Source organism: Zalophus californianus, chromosome 2, assembly GCF_009762305.2.
Source record: "Zalophus californianus isolate mZalCal1 chromosome 2, mZalCal1.pri.v2, whole genome shotgun sequence".
NCBI classification, from domain to species: Eukaryota; Metazoa; Chordata; class Mammalia; order Carnivora; family Otariidae; genus Zalophus; species Zalophus californianus.
In genome coordinates this window covers 166,272,778-166,290,986 of record NC_045596.1, presented here as the reverse complement: position 1 = coordinate 166,290,986, position 18,209 = coordinate 166,272,778, and positions in this window count along the sequence as shown.

Sequence of the window (18,209 nt, the reverse complement as noted above, 5' to 3'; positions counted from 1 at the left end):
CAACTGATGATGGTTTCTCACTGAGTAAAAGGAAAATTAAAATATATCCATCCATTAACTCAAGGAAGAGACAAAGATCTTGATTTCTTCCTGGAAATATAAGTTGGGAGAAGATATTCATTGGAAAATGGAAGCCCCCATTTCATAGATTTAGCCAAATGGAGAGAAAAACCTGGCATAAATATTGGTCCCAGAGTGAAGATATGCTGGGATCCTGACTTAAGCAAAAAGATAAAAAACATTTTCTAAGATATTTGCCCAGTGCTCATGCACATGCAGACACATACACACACGCACACACAAACATATCTCAGCTAAATAAAAAGGCACACACAACATATATACAATGGAATATTATGCAACCATCAAAAAAGCCGATATCTTGCCATTTGCAATGATGTGGTTGGAACTGGAGGGTATTATGCTAAGAGAAATAAGTCAGAGAAAGACATGTATCATATGACCTCACTGATATGAGCAATTCTTAACCTCAGGAAACAAACTGAGGGTTGCTGGAGTGGAGGGGGGTGGGAGGGATGGGGTGGCTGTGTGATAGACATTGGGGAAGGTATGTGCTATGGTGAGCACTGTGAATTGTGTAAGACTGTTGAATCACAGACCTGTACCTCTGAAACAAATAATACATTATATGTTTAAAAAAAACAGAAGAAGATAGTAGGAAGGGAAAAACGAAGAGGGGCAGATCGGAGGGGGAGATGAACCATGAGAGACTATGGACTCTGAGAAACAAACTGAGGGTTTTAGACGGTAGGGAGGTGGGGGGATGGGTCAGCCCGGTGATGGGTATTTAGAAGGGCACATATTGCGTGGAGCATTGGGTGTTATATGCAAACAATGAATCATGGAACACTACATCAAAAACTAATGATGTAATGTATGGTGACTAACATAACATAAAAAAAAAAAAAAGGCACACACAAAAATTACAAACCACACAAGAAAATAATCTATCCTGAGTGAGAATCTGGTTAATAATAAACACAAGGAATAAGGTCTCAAGAACTAGAAGTAAAAGAAAAATCATAAAAAGTGCTTAAAACTGTTAAAGGTTTAAAAGATATAATACAATTACAATAAAATGTAACATTTTAGAAATGTTTTTGAAAAAAATTTTTAAATGAAAATATATTCACTGAAATTAAATACTCAAAGATTTAGCTAAATGTCATGTTGAACACAACTGAATAAAGAATTAGTGAACTGAGAGATTAGTGTGTGGCAAAAACTACAAGAAATAATAGCCTAGTATGATAAAGGAATGGAAGTAGTAGAGTGAGCATCATGGCAAATAGAATAAAGATGACTGACATTTGTCTATTAAGAGATGCAGAAGAAGAGAATAAGGGAAAAATTGGGCAAAAAGATGTACAAAATGATAAATAACTAAGAAGTTCCAGACCTGATAAGAAACTATGAATTTTCATTATAAAGAATCATGAATTTCTGAGCCGGATAAATAGAAACAAACATTCAGTGGGATGCATCATAGTGGAACTGCACACAAAAGGAGAAACAGAATAACTCCAAAGCAATGAGATAGAAAAGACATTTTACCTGCAAAACATAAACAATTAGATTGTCAATTAGAAACTCAGTCAACAAAAATAGAAAGAGTAGACATAATTGAATAATATCTTAAAGTTGCTGAGGAATATAATGTGAATTTAAACTTCTATGCTCATTTAAACTTCTCCTTCAAGAGCAAATGTAAAATAGAAATATTTTCACACAGATACTAACTTAACTCCTCAGATACCCTGCTGAAAGAATTGTTACAAGGTGTATCCCATGAAGATGGGATTTGAAACTAAGGGAGAAATAGGAAGCAAAATTGAATGGTTAGGAAATTAATAAGAACAATGTGAGTAAATCTCAATAAAAATTATTGTCATAGTTAGTGATTATAATTAAAACAATCCTAATTAAGAAGGAGGGGGTAATGCAGGATGTGGTTAAAATGCCACACAACAATAATCTGGAAGGTACAGTCATTTGATTGTTCTTTATTGCTCATGAGAAAAACTTATTAATTCAGGTATGCATTTTAACATTACATCATTCTGTTAGACAAAATATATTAAATATCTTTTAATTTGGTAGAAAGGAGAAAAGCAGAAAAAAACTCTAAATCATCTAAAGAAAGACAATTAAGAAAAGGAGAAAAAAATCAAGAAATAGCATGAAAACACACAAAAATATTATGCAAATAATTCCAAATATATCCACAATACCAACAAATATAGAGCATGCTCATCAGTTAAAAGATAAAGACCCTCTAATTGGGATAAACAAAAAGTTAAGTTAAATGCAATTTATAGGCATTATACAGAAATGACATTAATAAAAAATCAGAAAAGATATATAAAGCAAATGTTAACCTAAAGAAAGATATTAATTTGTATACCAATATTAATGTCAACCAATTAAATTTGAAAGTATGAAGGAATTTTAGTGATAAAGATAATGATAGAGATTAAAAGAAACAATTCCCCAGGAAAATAAAATACTAAATCCATCTACTTGAACAGTATAATCTCAAAATATATAAAGTAAAAAATAGAATTACAAGGAAAATTGGTAAAATAAAATTATAGCAGATCTTACTTGTCACTTGTGAAAAACAGAACAATCAGGAAAAATGGTAAAAAGTAAAAAAAAAAATCAAAGAGTGCAATAAGAAATTTGTTCAAATTGTTATATTAAGCACTGTATCCAACAATTAAGATACTATTTTTTTTAAATAACAGGCAGAATACTGATAAAAATCTACCATGTCTTAAGATGTGCCAGAATTTGATATGGTACAGACCACATTAAAAACAAATGCCAAAAATATCTCCACAAATACCCAAACAACTTGTCCAAAAATTTTAAAATGTTAATATTTGAGTATTTCATAAGTCAAAGGGGAATTCAGAATGGATTTTAGAATATCTCGAGAACTGAAAATCCACATATCACCACTCATGAGTTGCAAGTAAAGTAATACAGAAGACTGGAGCCTTAAAAGCACAAGTTAAGAATAAACACAAATTAAAAAAAAAAAATGTGAGCTATGTGTTCAATTTGTGAACTATGGAAAGACTAGTAGGTGAACATAAAGAAAAGAAGGGTAAATAACTAATAAATGGGAAAAATGACAGCAAAAAAAGCTAAAGAGGATTAACAAAAATCAAAACTGGTTCTTCGAAAAAAATAATATTATAGGCAAATACTTGATAGAGAGACAAAAATAGAGAGATATCTGTTTAGTAATTATGTCATTAAAGTTATTCAATTAATGATAAAAAGTCTACTTATCCATCCTTCTCCTTATTACCCCTCCAAAAAAAAAAAAAAGCCTAACTAGAAAACAAATTAAAGCATGTAATATATTCCAGGAAACAGCCAAAGAGAAGCAGCTAAGTCAGTTTATGAAATTAATAAAATCTCAGTTCTAAAATTAGACCAAGAAAATATCAAAAGGAAAAACTGCAAGGCAATCTTACAGAGGAATATAGATGCAATAATTCTAAATAAAATATTAGTAGACTATTGAATCCAGCCACGTTTTCAGTGAGCAAGATGCATCCCAATAATTTGTTGATAGTTTCTATAACTATAATTCCTCTACCATAACAAATTAATGATTAAAGGAGATAAACGATGTGATGATCTTAAATGCAAAAAACGTATGTTAAAATTCAGCATTGATGATTTTAAAAAATCTCAACAAACTAAGCATAAAACTTGGCATTAACTTTCTAAAAGTGCTTTGTCATGGAAATCCAAATCAAAACCTCAATGAGATACCACCTCACACCAGTCAGAATGGCTAAAATTAACAAGTCAGGAAACGACAGATGTTGGCGGGGATGCAGAAAAAGGGGCACTCTCCTACACTGTTGGTAGGAATGCAAGCTGGTGCAACCACTCTGGAAAACAGTATGGAGGTTCCTCAAAAAGTTTAAAATAGAGCTACCATATGATCCAGCAATTGCACTACTGGGTATTTACCACAAAGATACAAATGTAGGGATCCGAAGGGGTACGTGCACCCCAATGTTTATAGCAGCAATGTCCACAATAGCCAAACTGTGGAAAGAGCCAAGATGTCCATCAACAGATGAATGAATAAAGAAGATGTGGTATATATACACAATGGAATATTATGCAGCCATCAAAAGGAATGAGAGCTTGCCATTTGCAATGACGTGGATGAAACTGGAGGGTGTTATGCTGAGTGAAATAAGTCAATCAGAGACATGTATCATATGACCTCACTGATATGAGGAATTCTTAATCTCAGGAAACAAACTGAGGGTTGCTGGAGTGGTGGGGGATGGGAGGGAGGGGGTGGCTGGGTGATAGACATTGGGGAGGGTATGTGCTATGGTGAGTGCTGTGAATTGTGCAAGACTGTTGAATCACAGATCTGTACCTCTGAAACAAATAATGCAATGTATGTTAAGAAAAAAAAAAGAAGAAGATAGCAGGAGGGGAAGATTGAAGGGGGGGAAATTGGAGGGGGAGACGAACCATGAGAGATAATGGACTCTGAAAAACAAACTGAGGGTTCTAGAGGGGAGGGGATTGGGTTAGCCTGGTGATGGGTATTAAAGAGGGCACGTTCTGCGTGGAGCACTGGGTATTATGCACAAACAATGAATCATGGAACACTACATTAAAAACTAATGATGTAGGGTGCCTGGGTGGCTCAGTTGGTTAAGCAACTGCCTTCGGCTCAGGTCATGATCCTGGAGTCCCGGGATATAGTCCCGCATCGGGTTCCCTGCTCGGCGGGGAGTCTGCTTCTCCCTCTGACCCTCCCCCCTCTCATGTGCTCTCTCTATCATTTTTCTCTCTCTCTCATTCTCTCTGTCTCAAATAAATAAATAAAATCTTAAAAAAAAACTAATGATGTAATGTATGGTGATTAACATAACAATAAAAAATTTAAAAAATATTTTTAAAAATCAAATTAAAAAAAACAATCCAATGAAAAGAATTACTGAGATTTAAACTACAAATTTTTAATCTTACTCACAAATTATTAATTAAAACAGTGAAGCCCTTTTCAAAGGGAAGAAAAATAGACTGACCAAAGTTGGTGAAATAAAGGTACTCATTGATAAGCTTATTGATTTAATCACTTATTGATTTAATAAATATTCACTAATAAAAAAAAGTGCTTTGTGAATCAACATCTGAAATTGAATATGGTATTTAATGCTAAAACATTAAAGCACTCCCTCTAAAGTAAAGAAAAAGGATGCCTGCTATCAGCAGTTTCCTTCAGAATTATACCCTCTGTCTCAGCCAGGCCAATAAGATAAGAAAATGCCCAAAACGTGCAATTTGAAAGAAACAAAATGAGCATTATTCAAAGGTGGCATGGTTATCTACACAAAGAAAGAAAATGCACAAACGATTAGAATTAATAGAAGTGCCTCAACATTACTAAATATGACAATAATGTTTTTATATCAACAATAAAACCTTAGAAAATATATATCAACAAATCTTATCCATGACAACAGCAAGAGTACATAGGAAAATATTTCAGAAAATTAGAGAATAAACTTTATGGAAAAGTTACAAAAATTTATTGAGAGAGGGGCGCCTGGGTGGCTCAGTCGGTTTAGGGTCTGCCTTCGGCTCAGGCCCTGATCCCGGGATTGAGCCCTGTGTTGGTCTCTCAGCAGGGAGTCTGCTTCTCCCTCTGCCCCTCACCCTGCTCTCATGCTCTTTCTCACTCTCTCTCTCTCTCAAATAAATAAATAAAATCTTTAAAAAAATTATTGAGAGCTAGTCTAAAAAGATCAAAATAGTTGGTGTTAGAAGTCATGTTCATGAATGGAAACACTGAATATCTGTAATTCTAACCCCCAACCCACACTGTTCTTAGTTCTTTCTTGTTTTTAAAGAAATTAACTAATGGATACTAAAATTAACATGCAAGAATAAAGGGCCACAAATGCCAAAACTACACAAAAGAGGGAGAAGAGGGGGATGGACTAGCTAGCTACCCCAGACACCAGGTTTATTATAAGTCTCCTAATTAGGGAAGAGCGGTGGAGGTGCAGGGGTGGGCCAGGAGAGCAACTGCACAGCAAAGAGCCCGGCACAGACACGTGTATATGTAGAAGCGTGTTGATGAGGTGGCTTAGAAATCAGTGGTGGAAAAATAGTTGCCTGCATGATACATATGTTTGGAGTAATTGCCCATTGGTAAAACATTCAATTTCTACTTCACCTGGCAATAATAATAGCAGCAACAACAACAGTAGCGGTAATCATTAACATGTGTTATGTGCTCTTCACATGCCAGGCGCTGTATACGTGTTAGCTCATTTAATCCTTTCTACGTGTCAAGGAGGCATTTGACAGATGACCAAATCCAATCTCAGAAAGAGGCAGACTCTGCTCAGAGTCACATAGCGACTTAGTGGCAGAAGCACAGCGGTGTGCTTTCTTCATCTGACGCAGAGCCCTAGCTCTTAACTACCACACACTATTGCAATTTTGATGGAAATGGAATTCCCCGTGGGGCAAGGTCCTAAAGGTGAAAACAAACCTTAAAACTTTAAGAAGGAATTTTAGGACATAGGCTACAAGGTCAGGAAAAAAATTCTACACACATATTTATTATACTTATAACATCGGCATGTAATTTCATTTAACAACCTGAAAATAAAGGGTTATATATTAAATGGGAAGAGGGAAGGGTGAATAGGGGAAGTTTTTCAGTGTTTTGTCATATTTTCTCTTTTTAAACAAGAATCTATGGCAGATATGGAAAAGGGGGGTACTTGTTAAATCTGATTGGTGAATAAGTGTATGTCTGCTTATTTTTCTATATAGTTAGCATTTCCTAAACACCTGCATTTAAAAAACTAGGTGCAGAGTACATTTTTTGGAAGAATGAGTTGGAGACGAGGAAGGGAAGTCAGGGAGTATAGACTACTTTTAAGAAACGTTTGTGTATCTTTTAATGAGGCTGCAGGAGGTTGCAAACGAGAGAAAGCCCTTTACAACATTTACTTTCTCATTTTTCTTCTTCCAAATAAACACTGATGCACCCACTAAGGTGATAAAATTACCCACAACAGTCCATTCTCAACATGTACATCAAACTCTGGTTATTACCCAGGGCATCTTCTGCTTTGTGCATTGCACTTCCTCAGTAAATACTTGTTGACTGAGCCACTTGCAATCTGGTATTAAAACCGCAATAAACCAAATTCAACCCTATTAATTCAGAAGATGCCTAGCAGGTGTTCCTTTGGTATTAAATCGATGCCCTGGGCATCACATTAGGAAAAGAAAGCTTTTGTCCTCGACTTCACTCCTTTCGGTAGAAAAACAGAGGAGAAAGTTAGTGCACGGTTGTACTTTAAAAGAGCTTACTCGAAATGTCTGGGTTGTTTGTTTACTCTGTGAGCACTTCACTGTCTACTCACATACTCCGCTGCTATCTTTCCTCAGCCAGCTTTGGCTAACTTCCGATGCCCTTGCCCCCTGGTTAGAATTCCAAGGAGCTCAATTTCCATTCAAGCACAACCCAATGCTTCTGAAATTGTTCCCATAGGTTTTCTCATCCTCCCTGTCTGTTAACTTGCTTTCCTCCGAGCATTTTACAATCTCCTGAAGCCGGATTGCACAAAACAGAGGAGTATTCTCCTGCTTCTCTTCTTTTACGTTTATAGTTATAGTTATGGTTATTTGAGATGGAACTGGGTTGAAAGCATTTGGATTTTAGATGCCTCCCGATTTTAACAGTGTCTATCACATTTGGCTAATCTCCTAGAGCCAGGTTGTGTGGATGCGCCCAGACGACTCAGGCTTCGGTGTTGGTGTTGGGGTTGTTTTGCTGCAAATTGTGTGAGAGCACGTCGGCCCCCGCTTTCAAAGTCAGGTTTGCCTTGGGACTTAGTTGCACTGTTACCTTGCCCATTAATTTTAATTAATATTCTAATCAGCCTAGCTGCTAGATGTTTGAAAGTCTTCTCCGGTAATAAAAATATGTCTTTGGTCAATGTTCCTGAAGTATCTGAGAGGCTGTCTAATGTCATTCTTAAGTTCTTTGAGATGCTCTCTTGATTAATGTTTTGATTCAAATAACCTTTGCTCCAAGTCAGTATATTGTTACTGTTTCCCTTTCCAAGTCGTTGGCACTTTTAATTCTTAATTTTAATTTTATATTCTTTTTGGCTCATTGCATTGGCTCTCTTCCACTCATCCCCATTTTGAACCTACTTGCCCCCTTGACCGCCACTATCCCTTTGCAGGGGCAGCCATGAGGGAGGCTGTGATAGATGCAGAGATGTGTTTATAAAAATAAACCAAATCAGAAAATGACCAATTATTTCAGTTTTCATCAACTCTATGACTTCCTGTCTTCTTGTCATTTCTAATCTCTATATGTCTTCTTCCTTTGGGAGGAGGAAGTATCTCCATAAAACATTATCTTTTCCATACAGCATTACCATTTTTGTTTTGAAATTGTGCTTCCTTGCCCCATCTTTCTCTCTCCCTCTCTCTCTATGTGTCTCTCTGTCTCTGTCTCTGTCTCTGTCTCTCTCTCCATTGTGAACAAACTTTTGTTCTCACACTTTCCCTACTTTTCTTTTCCCAAACATTTGTTAGGTTCTCTTGCTTAACCACTCTGCTCAGCAGTGATGTCCAAAAAGAAAATTCAAAATTCAATAAGATACATTACCTAACTTTCAAGAGCTCATAGTCTACTTAAAGAGAGAGATGTGTAACAAATAGCTATACTATATTATGTTCTATGAGAGAATTTTGGACAAAAAGTATGGGTAATTGGCTTCAAGTTGCCAGGAATGATGTTTGGTGTGACAGCAGTTAATGGGCTTTTGGAGTCAGTTTATTCAAGCTCCCAAATCTATTAGCTGTGTGAACTTGAGTTGATTCTTTTATCTCGAGGCTTCAGTTTTTTTCACCATCTAATTGTCCCAATGATACTTGTCTTAGAATTAATAGGATAGCCCAGTGCCTGGTACATAGCGGGCACTTAAGAAATAGTAGTAGTCAGCTGATACTATGTTTTGTTATGTGTAAGGGATCTTCCGGCAGATGGACAGGTGTTTGTTAAAGGAATCGCATGCCCAGTGAAAGAGTTCAGCCACATATACAAGATTTTGAGGAAAAGACAAAAAGGTAAGTAGTTCAGGAAATTTAGTGGTTGGCCAAGAATGAGTTAAAATTTCACTGGAGAATATAAACGAACCAAGATGAGGGTTCCTTTAACTTGCTAAGGAGTTGAATTTGATTCTGTGCTAACTGAAGCCTAAAATTTTCTTTTAGTAGGAAAGTAGCATCATCTGCTTTACATTCAGAGGGCTGTGTAGAGATGAATTGCGGGGTGAAGATGAAGAAGATTTGTAGTCCAATTAGCAAGCTATGGCCATAGCCTAAGCAAGAGATAATGAGGTTCCAAATTAAGCCACTGAAGTTGGAAAATGGAGGCAGATATGGGATATTTAAATGATGGACTCAATAACCTTTGGAAAGAACTAAATATGCGTGTGTATGCCTGTGTAAAAGGAGGTATTTCATTATGCTCTTCACTTGGCTACTTAAGAATGAGTTGTACATACCCCAAATGGTGTGTCTTTTGCCCAAACTATCGATGTAGATTTCATTCAATTATCCATTCTTTCATATTTACTTATTCATGTAATAATTATTTATGGACATGCATAGCAGAGCAATGTAAAGGTAAACAAGTCTTGCCCATGCCTGTCTCCCAGAAGCTGTTGCTGACTGATAGTGAGAAAAGAGAGAATATCCATTTTTCTTTGTTCTAATTTTTAACCACAAAGGGCGATTGAGTCAGAAGTCCAAGAATTTAACCCTTGTTATTTTGAGACTTGACTGGTGTTTTGCTTTCCCATCTTCCCAGCTCAGTGGGTTATAGGAAGTCCCTTTGCACGTGACCTGCAGTACTGAGGGCTCAAGTGGTTATTTTTGGATGACCATGAAAATCTCACAAAGCAGCTTGGGCTGAATCCCATATTGTCAACTCCCTCCCTAGACAAGTCTCTCACAGAGAGTAATCACCAGCATTTTCCTCTTTTAATTTTTATCCCAAACACCTCTCTGATCTTTCCTTACTTAAAAAAAGTGCTACTATTGCTAAAGAAAAAAATTCAACCAGGTAAATTTGAAGATTTAATTGGCTTTAAGTGATTTACAGATCAGGCAGCATCCCTGCTAGCAAGCAGAGGAGAGTTCTGAGGAATTGTATAAGAGCAAAGGCTTTTTATAGGAAGGAGGATGGGGCAAGAAATTATTAGCAATAGAAAAGAAAAAAAAAATCACCTTCCCTTAGGTGGAAGGACAGGGGGTCTTATTGGGAGGATTACCTCCTCATCTTCCTTTGGGGAATGGAGAGGGCCCATGTGACACATTACCTCATTGGTGCTTATCAGAAAATTCCTGAATAATAGGTTAAGACTTACATTTCTGGGATAGGTTGAAACTGCAGTTAAGTTAGGTATTCAGCCCTAGTTTTGTGACTTGACCTGGCTGAAGTGATGTCATTTTTGGGCCTGTGGTTTTCTTTTTCACACAATGTAGGTAATATTTCATTGTATTTTTATTTAAAAAATATACAATCCCTGAACTAGTTAGCACAAGTTAGGATATGCCCCATTAACAAACAATATTAAAATCTCAGTGGCTTAGCAAAACAAGGTTTATTTCTTCCTCCTAATATGGGCCCTGAGGGCCATCTTGGATTCTGTTTTGCCTCATTCCTCACTCCAGGCCTCAGGCTGATGGAACAGCCACAATCTGGCACATAGGCAGTGCCTGTGGCAGACAGGAAAAGTATATAGTGATCAATAAATCTACCAACCCTGAAAGCTTACACATAGCAGGGCACGGTCTCCGGCTTTACATTTTATTGGTCACATTTAACTTGGCCACATTTAACTGCAAGAGTGGGAATAAAGTACAGAATTCACTCCTCCTTTGTGCCTGGAAGGAGGATTAAATAGAATATTTATGGTTAGCCTTAATGACCAATCACAGTTTCCTCTTTTGATCACTAAACATTTTGCCCATTTTCTTTTCCACATGTGAAATGCCCACATCCCTTCCAGTCAGGAAACAGGCCAAAAGTCTAGTTATAGCAAGCTCAAGGCTCAGGATCTCTGATATTGAGCAGTCTTATCACCAAGGAAAATGTGCCCTAGTCTCTACCACTGGTCCAAATATGGGACCTCTTGATACATGTTTTTTTTTGTTTTGTTTTGTTTTGTTTTGTTTTGTTTTGTGCTCGCTATCTTGGAAGTGTGTAATGTTCCTTGATTAAGTCCTCAGTTGCTCCCAGGGAGTGGTTGTGCTCCCTTGTCCACTGTTCCCTAGGGCCTTCTGGAAGTTCTTTTTTCATTATCCTCCCTGACTACATATGAAAAAACCACTGGTTAATATACCTCCTTAGGGACTAAGAGGCTTTTTTAAGTTCCATTTCTTACCCAGGAACAGTTGGGAGGTACAAGGGTTAATTTTAAACTTGAACAGACACAGTCTCCTTTAATCCAGATAGGTGAAACTTGTGACAAGAAAATTCAAGAAAAAAATCATTTTAGACCTTTGTTAATTTTTTAACTTTTAGAACATTTGACACAATGCTCTGTTAAATATGGAGGGTCTGCTTTTGTCTAAGTGTGGCATATGGAACTTATTGCCATCAATAGATAAGATGCTAATAAAAATATGCAATGTTTTATCCCTTGAACAAAGTCATGATTTCTTTGTCTATATTAAATATCATATTCTTGGGAGTGCCTGGGTGGCTCAGTCGTTAAGCGTCTGCCTTCGGCTCAGGTCATGATGCCAGGGTCCTGGGATCGAGCCCCGTGTCAGGCTCCCTGCTCTTTGGGAAGCCTGCTTCTCCCTCCCCAACTCTCCCTGCTTGTGTTCCCTCTCTCGCTGTGTCTCTCTGTCAAATAAATAAATAAAAATCTTAAATAAATAAATATCATATTCTTGCAAGTCTTTCTGTATAAATATTATATTGGAACTATCTTTTTCAAATGTCTAAGTCTCTCTTCATGTATATATTTTGCCTTATTCGCTGTGCCTGCCCTTGTTTTCAAATTGTATATTTGGTTTTATTTATTGCCACTCCTCTTTTTCAAAATGTATACTTAGATTGGTTTCAAATATATATCATCTCTTCTTTTTTAAAAATTTTTTAAAGATTTTATTCATTTATTTTAAGAGAGAGCACAAGCAGAGGGGAGGGGCAGAAGAGGGCAAAGCAGATTCCCCGCTGAGCAGGGATCCCAATTCAGGACTTGATCCCAGGACCCTGGGATCATGACCTGAGCTGAAGGCAGACACTTAACTGACTGAGCCACCCAAGCGCCCTATATTATCTATTTTTGTTTCTTCACCAATAATCCCCGCCAGGCCCTACCTGGTCCCCTGCAAACATCCCACTACCAAGGGGGAGGGAGAGAGGCTGAAACACAGGTGGGAAAAGCTTCTTTTCCATTGGCATCTCCAAGTCATCTTGGAAAGGTAGATCATCTGAAAAATGACATAAAGGAAATTTTTCCATCCCTCAGAAATGGAATATCACTGATAATTTGGGGAAAATCTTTTTCTCTCTTGAAATTCCTAAGCGGGAGTTAAACTTTTGTATATGAAGGTAACTGTCTCTGTTCTAGGCTTTGAGAATAGATCCATGAGAACAAAAAAGTCCCCGTCTTCATTATGGAGCTTATGATCTGATTGAAGATCAGATAAACAACTAGATAAGGAAAATACGGAAATACACATTATTTGTTGTTTTTACCTTTTAAGAGCCCTGTGGATTCCAAAACAATTTCTGGAAAGTTGGTCGTGTTGAGGGGAATCTTGGGTTGCACTCATAAATAAAAATCACTGTATCACTGAAGCACTAGTACTGAGGTGGGAGGGTCACTTAGCTTCGTAGCTCTGTCCCTCTGTTTTTCTTGAATGCAGATCTTTAGTAAATGGCAAAGGCTGGATTTCAAAAATTCTAAAGTCTACACTTTCCTGCAACAGTAGCCACAATTACTTTCTAAAGATTCTTCTTTTGAGTTTTTCCTTTGCTTTCTTGATTCCTCCTCTCTCTCTCTCAATTGCACCTACATTGGTATTTGATGGGAGAGTCACATAGTTTTGTCTTCTTTTTACCTGAGTCTTTTTTGTCCAATAGAAATGATTCACTGGGTGCTACATTCATAAATGAACTTTCATTCTGGGATACCTTAATCCATTCAGAGGTTTTTGAGATGTCTTCTAAATATGTTCTTTGTTTTCCATCACATCTGTTTGTACCATAGAATTTGCATTTGTTGGGGTTTTTTCATGACATAAAGGGTATTATATATCTCACCTTAAAATTTGTTTTTTCCCACTAAATGATATACCTTAGAGATACGTTAACTGTTTCAATAATATTTGATAGTCATTCTCATACTGATGGACACTTAGAATTTTTTCAATATTTCCTGACAACAAATAAGTCTGCAACTAGTATCACTGAATACATTGTCTTGAATATTGCAAATAATTATCTGAAGTAAATATTGAGAGTGAAATTGCTGAGACATGAGATATGCACTTTTCTCTTAATAGTTACTGTTAAATTTTAAACAAAAATGGCCATACTATTTTACATTCCCTTCTATAACAACCAGTTCTTACATATATGCTAATAATTTCCATTATCAAACTTCTAAGTTGTTGTCAGTCTGTTGAGTGAAAATAGACTGGTTTATTTTTATTTTCATTTGATCACTAGAGAGGTTAGACATTATTTACCTATTATGCGTTTAATGGTCATTTATGGCCATTTTTTCCTCTTGCATTTCTTCTTAATATTTATTGCTCATTTTTCTATCCGTTGCACATTATTTATTTTTTTATTGATTCGTAACAAAATAATTGTTAGTATAGCATTACAACCATTATAAGCGTTATATCTTATAGTCTATGAATCACATTGTTATTTTTTTGTGTGTTTCGCCTTACAAAATTTGAACGTTTATTGAACTCAATATTTTCCATTATATCAATTGCTTTATGTGTTCAATTTAAGGACAATCATGCCCTATGTTGATAAATATATTATCTCATATTTCTTCTTATATTTGTGTGCTTTTTTACATGTAGGTCTCAAATCCGTGTAAAAAATTTTTTCTGTGAATGTTGAAAACTATGGATTCATTTAATATTTTCCCAAATGGGTAGCTAGTTTTTCCAGTGCCATAGAACGTGTTAGAATTTCTCTTCAATATAAAGACAACACTTAGCCATATAAGAAATTCCGTTGTATACATAAGTTCTGTTTCCAGACTCTCTGGCCTGTCCATTGGCCTAATTGTGTTTATTTGTTTCTATTAGCACACTGATTTGATATTTAAAAGCTTATAATATGTTTTGGTATTTGTTGGGACAAGAATTCTCTCTCTCTTTTTCACTTACATAGCTATCTTGGTTATTCTTACACATTTTTTTTCGCCTGAATGTTAGAAATGGCTTATCAAGTTTCATAAAGGAGAATCCCCCTGGGGAGCCTGTGTGACTCAGTCTGTTAAGGTGGCTGCCTTTGGATCAGGTCATGATTCCAGGGTCTTGGGATCGAGTCCCACATCAGGCTCCTTGTCTAGTTGGGGAGCCTGCTTCTCCCTCTGCTTGCCACTCCGCCTGCTTGTGCTCATGCTCTCTCTCTCTGACAACTAAATAAAATCTTTAAAAAAAAAGAATCCCCTCTTTATTCATGATTTATGCCTCTCTCTTGATCACAGTTGCCAAGAATTTATTCATATTATTAACTTAAAACTATATAATATTTTTTTCTGTGTATAGAATTATAAACCTGAAGTTTGTTTTCAATATCTTCATGGTTTTTTAGACCTATTAGATTTTCATTTTTTTCAGGTATTCCCTCAAATCCCATTTTGGATTTTCTCTTTCTACTTGATGTGCTGAAAGTTTTCTAAATCAGATTGAATGGGATTAAAAACTATGTTTCTTTTTATTTATCTTTCTTGGGGTTCTGTGGGACTTTCATTCTGAGAACTAGTATCTTGGATTGGAATTCAGAGCATCAGTTAGAAATCAGTTTTTTGTATAGATAGATTTTAAGTATTATAATTGTAAAGTTATGTACTCATATATTTAATACACACAGGCATATATTTCTTAATTCTGTCTATTGAGGATTTCTTGGAACAACGACAGTGTCAACAATAATTAGCACACCTAGCCTCAGATCTTGGACTTTAAGTACTATTTTCCAGTAAAAAGAATTAAGGACCCTTATAGAAAATACTAATTATAAAGTTGGGGCTAGAAAAGTATGAGGTGATTCTGGAATATATTTTTACACCAAAAAGTAAGGAAATGCTCAAACAAAGATGGGCTACATCAAAGGGTTATAGGAGACAGCTCGAACAAACCCCACTGGCCCAAATTGAGGGAATTTGAACATCAAAATAAATAGTAATAATTGTCTTTTAGCCCATAAAGTGAAAATCCACAAATCCATGCTGAATATAGATAGGGAACATTTGTAAGCCCATTGTAAACAAACAAACAAACAGAGGGGTAAGTTCTTCTTTCCAGCAGAATGGCAAAGGATAAATATAGATAGCATGATGTATTCAGAAAATGGCCATTTGACAATCACCATACTAATAATTTTTTTATTCAAGAATCATTAATAGCTACTAAAACCAGTGGGTGAAGGGAAACCTTGACAAAGTGAACAAAATTAGCATCAACATTAATGAGACAGTTAGATACCATGTGCCTCCTGATGGGATGTACTGAGAATAGCACAACAGTGCTTCTGGGGTGTTCCTGACAAAAATATATTTTGCAAATCTATCTATAAAGAAAATTCCCAGTAGAGGGTTAGTCTACAAAATAAATAGTCTTTAAAAATAATAGGGTCTCAAAAGCATTAATTCTTGGATTGAATTCTAGACTAGAAAAAAAAAACCTATGCTACAAAGAAATTAATGAGAGAAATGATAAAACTTGACTAAGGTCAGTAGATTAGATAAAAGAGCTGTACTAATGTAAATTTCCTGATTTGGAAAATTGTAGTCTGGATTTGTAAGAGAATACCCTTGTTTTTAGAAAATACACACTGAGGTAAAAGGGCATTATCTGCAATTTACTGGCAGATCATTCAGACAAAAATATTTACACACACATTGACAGAGAAAGAGAGGGAGAGAAAGAGAGTGATGAAACAAACATGGTGTAAGCATAAAATTATTTCTAAACAGTTAAGACAAATTCCTTAAAAATGCATTTTTAGTAAACTAAACATCTGGGCACAGGAAACAAAAATATGCAGGCTATAAAACCTCGGCCACAAGCAGATTTCCAGAGGCAGAAGTACATGCTGTCCCCTCCTTTGAATGATGGAGTCAGCAGTAACAATGGCCAGCTTTAGATGATGTTATCTCTACAAGGTGTTGACAATGATGTTATCTCTACAATGTATATCCACAAAAGTGGATATACTTCACATGTATAGTCTACAAGACTATAGTTGGACCAAATGTGTAGTTTTGGCATTTGCCATCTTAAGGCAGGCAATAAACAAATGCCATGTAAATAGTTATTAGCCCACGTTCAATTAACAACAAAAGAGATCTCTGAAAGGCACCAACTCAGGCAAGCTTGCTATAGATAACTGTACCTGCCCAAATCTCTGAGACAGAGCCCATGTTGGACTTTAAAGTATGCTTTCCAAAACCTCTGGGCATGGAACAAATCAAATATTAGACAAGTGGAATCTCTTCCCTTACAGAATGGCAAGACACAAAGAAAACATGAAGTTTGCCAGTACTGACATTAATAAATTACACTCTAAAGGAACAGGGCATTGGTGAGTGGGTGATACCTTTTTGGGAAGGCCAACAACATGAATATTTTTCCCTGAATTCAGTGGCAAAAGGTTTCACAAAAACAGGAAATGGAGTTGTTTGAGCTTCTCCATTACTGGAAATGTAGACTTGATTAAAGAAAGATGTTCAATGATTATTTTTCTCGTGGGCTCTGGGAAAGGAAACTTATTTTAGGTTTGCCTCCTATGACTTTTTATTGCCCATAAAGGGCTGCTAATATAGAGATCCATGTTTATGAAATCATTCATTTCTCTTTTGAAGTCTTCTCACTTTCTTTGCCATGACCATTTCAAAACAACTGAGTTTCAGTCTCTGAAGAAAGCCAAGAACTCTGTGGGAAAGAGGGAGCGCTGAGACAATGAAATTGTTCTGACCTGATTCTTTGCTCTATTGTTTGGCCCTGCCTCATGCTGCTTCCTTTTATGTCTGCAACTGTTAGGTCAGTGCATCCATTCACTTTTCAATTTGTTCATTAATCCATATGTTCTCCAAGCAGGCTGTAAACATTGAAAGGAAAAAGAATTGCAAGACAGTGAATTTTAGTGTCCCTACTCATACATACAATACACGTAGGAAATAATAATATCCTGCTCATTTGTTGCTCATTAATTTCTAAGTAAGTTATAAAAACTAAAAGGGGTCAAAACTCAGATGAGTATCTTTCCTAAAGCTACCATAAATTTATGGAAGGGGTAGATGAAAAGAGGTAGATCAGGGTGGCTGGAAAAGGCATAGGAGAGGGGCCATTGAACTGGATTGTGACAAATAGGTGGGATTTGGAGAGTCAGAAAGGACTTACCTTTTTATCGCTGCGAGGAGGTCAGGTTAAGTGCAGTGTGTTTGGAGAACAGTCATGGGGTTGTTTCTGGGGGAGACTAGTGTGAAAAAAGTGGAAAATGTTTATCTTGTAATCTTCACAACACTGGGCTCCATGTCGGCCATATCAAAAGGGTTTAACATCAATGTCCTTTCCTATCTTCTTTTCCTTCTCCATCATTCCTTCCAGTCCCCTCTTCCTTCCAGCAGTTAGCTGGGTAGAACACAATAATATTGGTAAGAACTTTATAGTATTCTGAGGATGTGGGAGTTTAACTTATAGAATTAGGATTGGTGCTACCCCAGATCACTGGCACAGCCTCCACTGTCTTTATCAGTTCCTAAATGATTTTATAACTGGAAAATCACAGTATTCTTTCAAAGAGGTTTCTGGGATCAGAGTAGGTTTGTTTCAAGCAAGACAGCAGCTACTAGTTATACATAAAGTGATTTTATCCA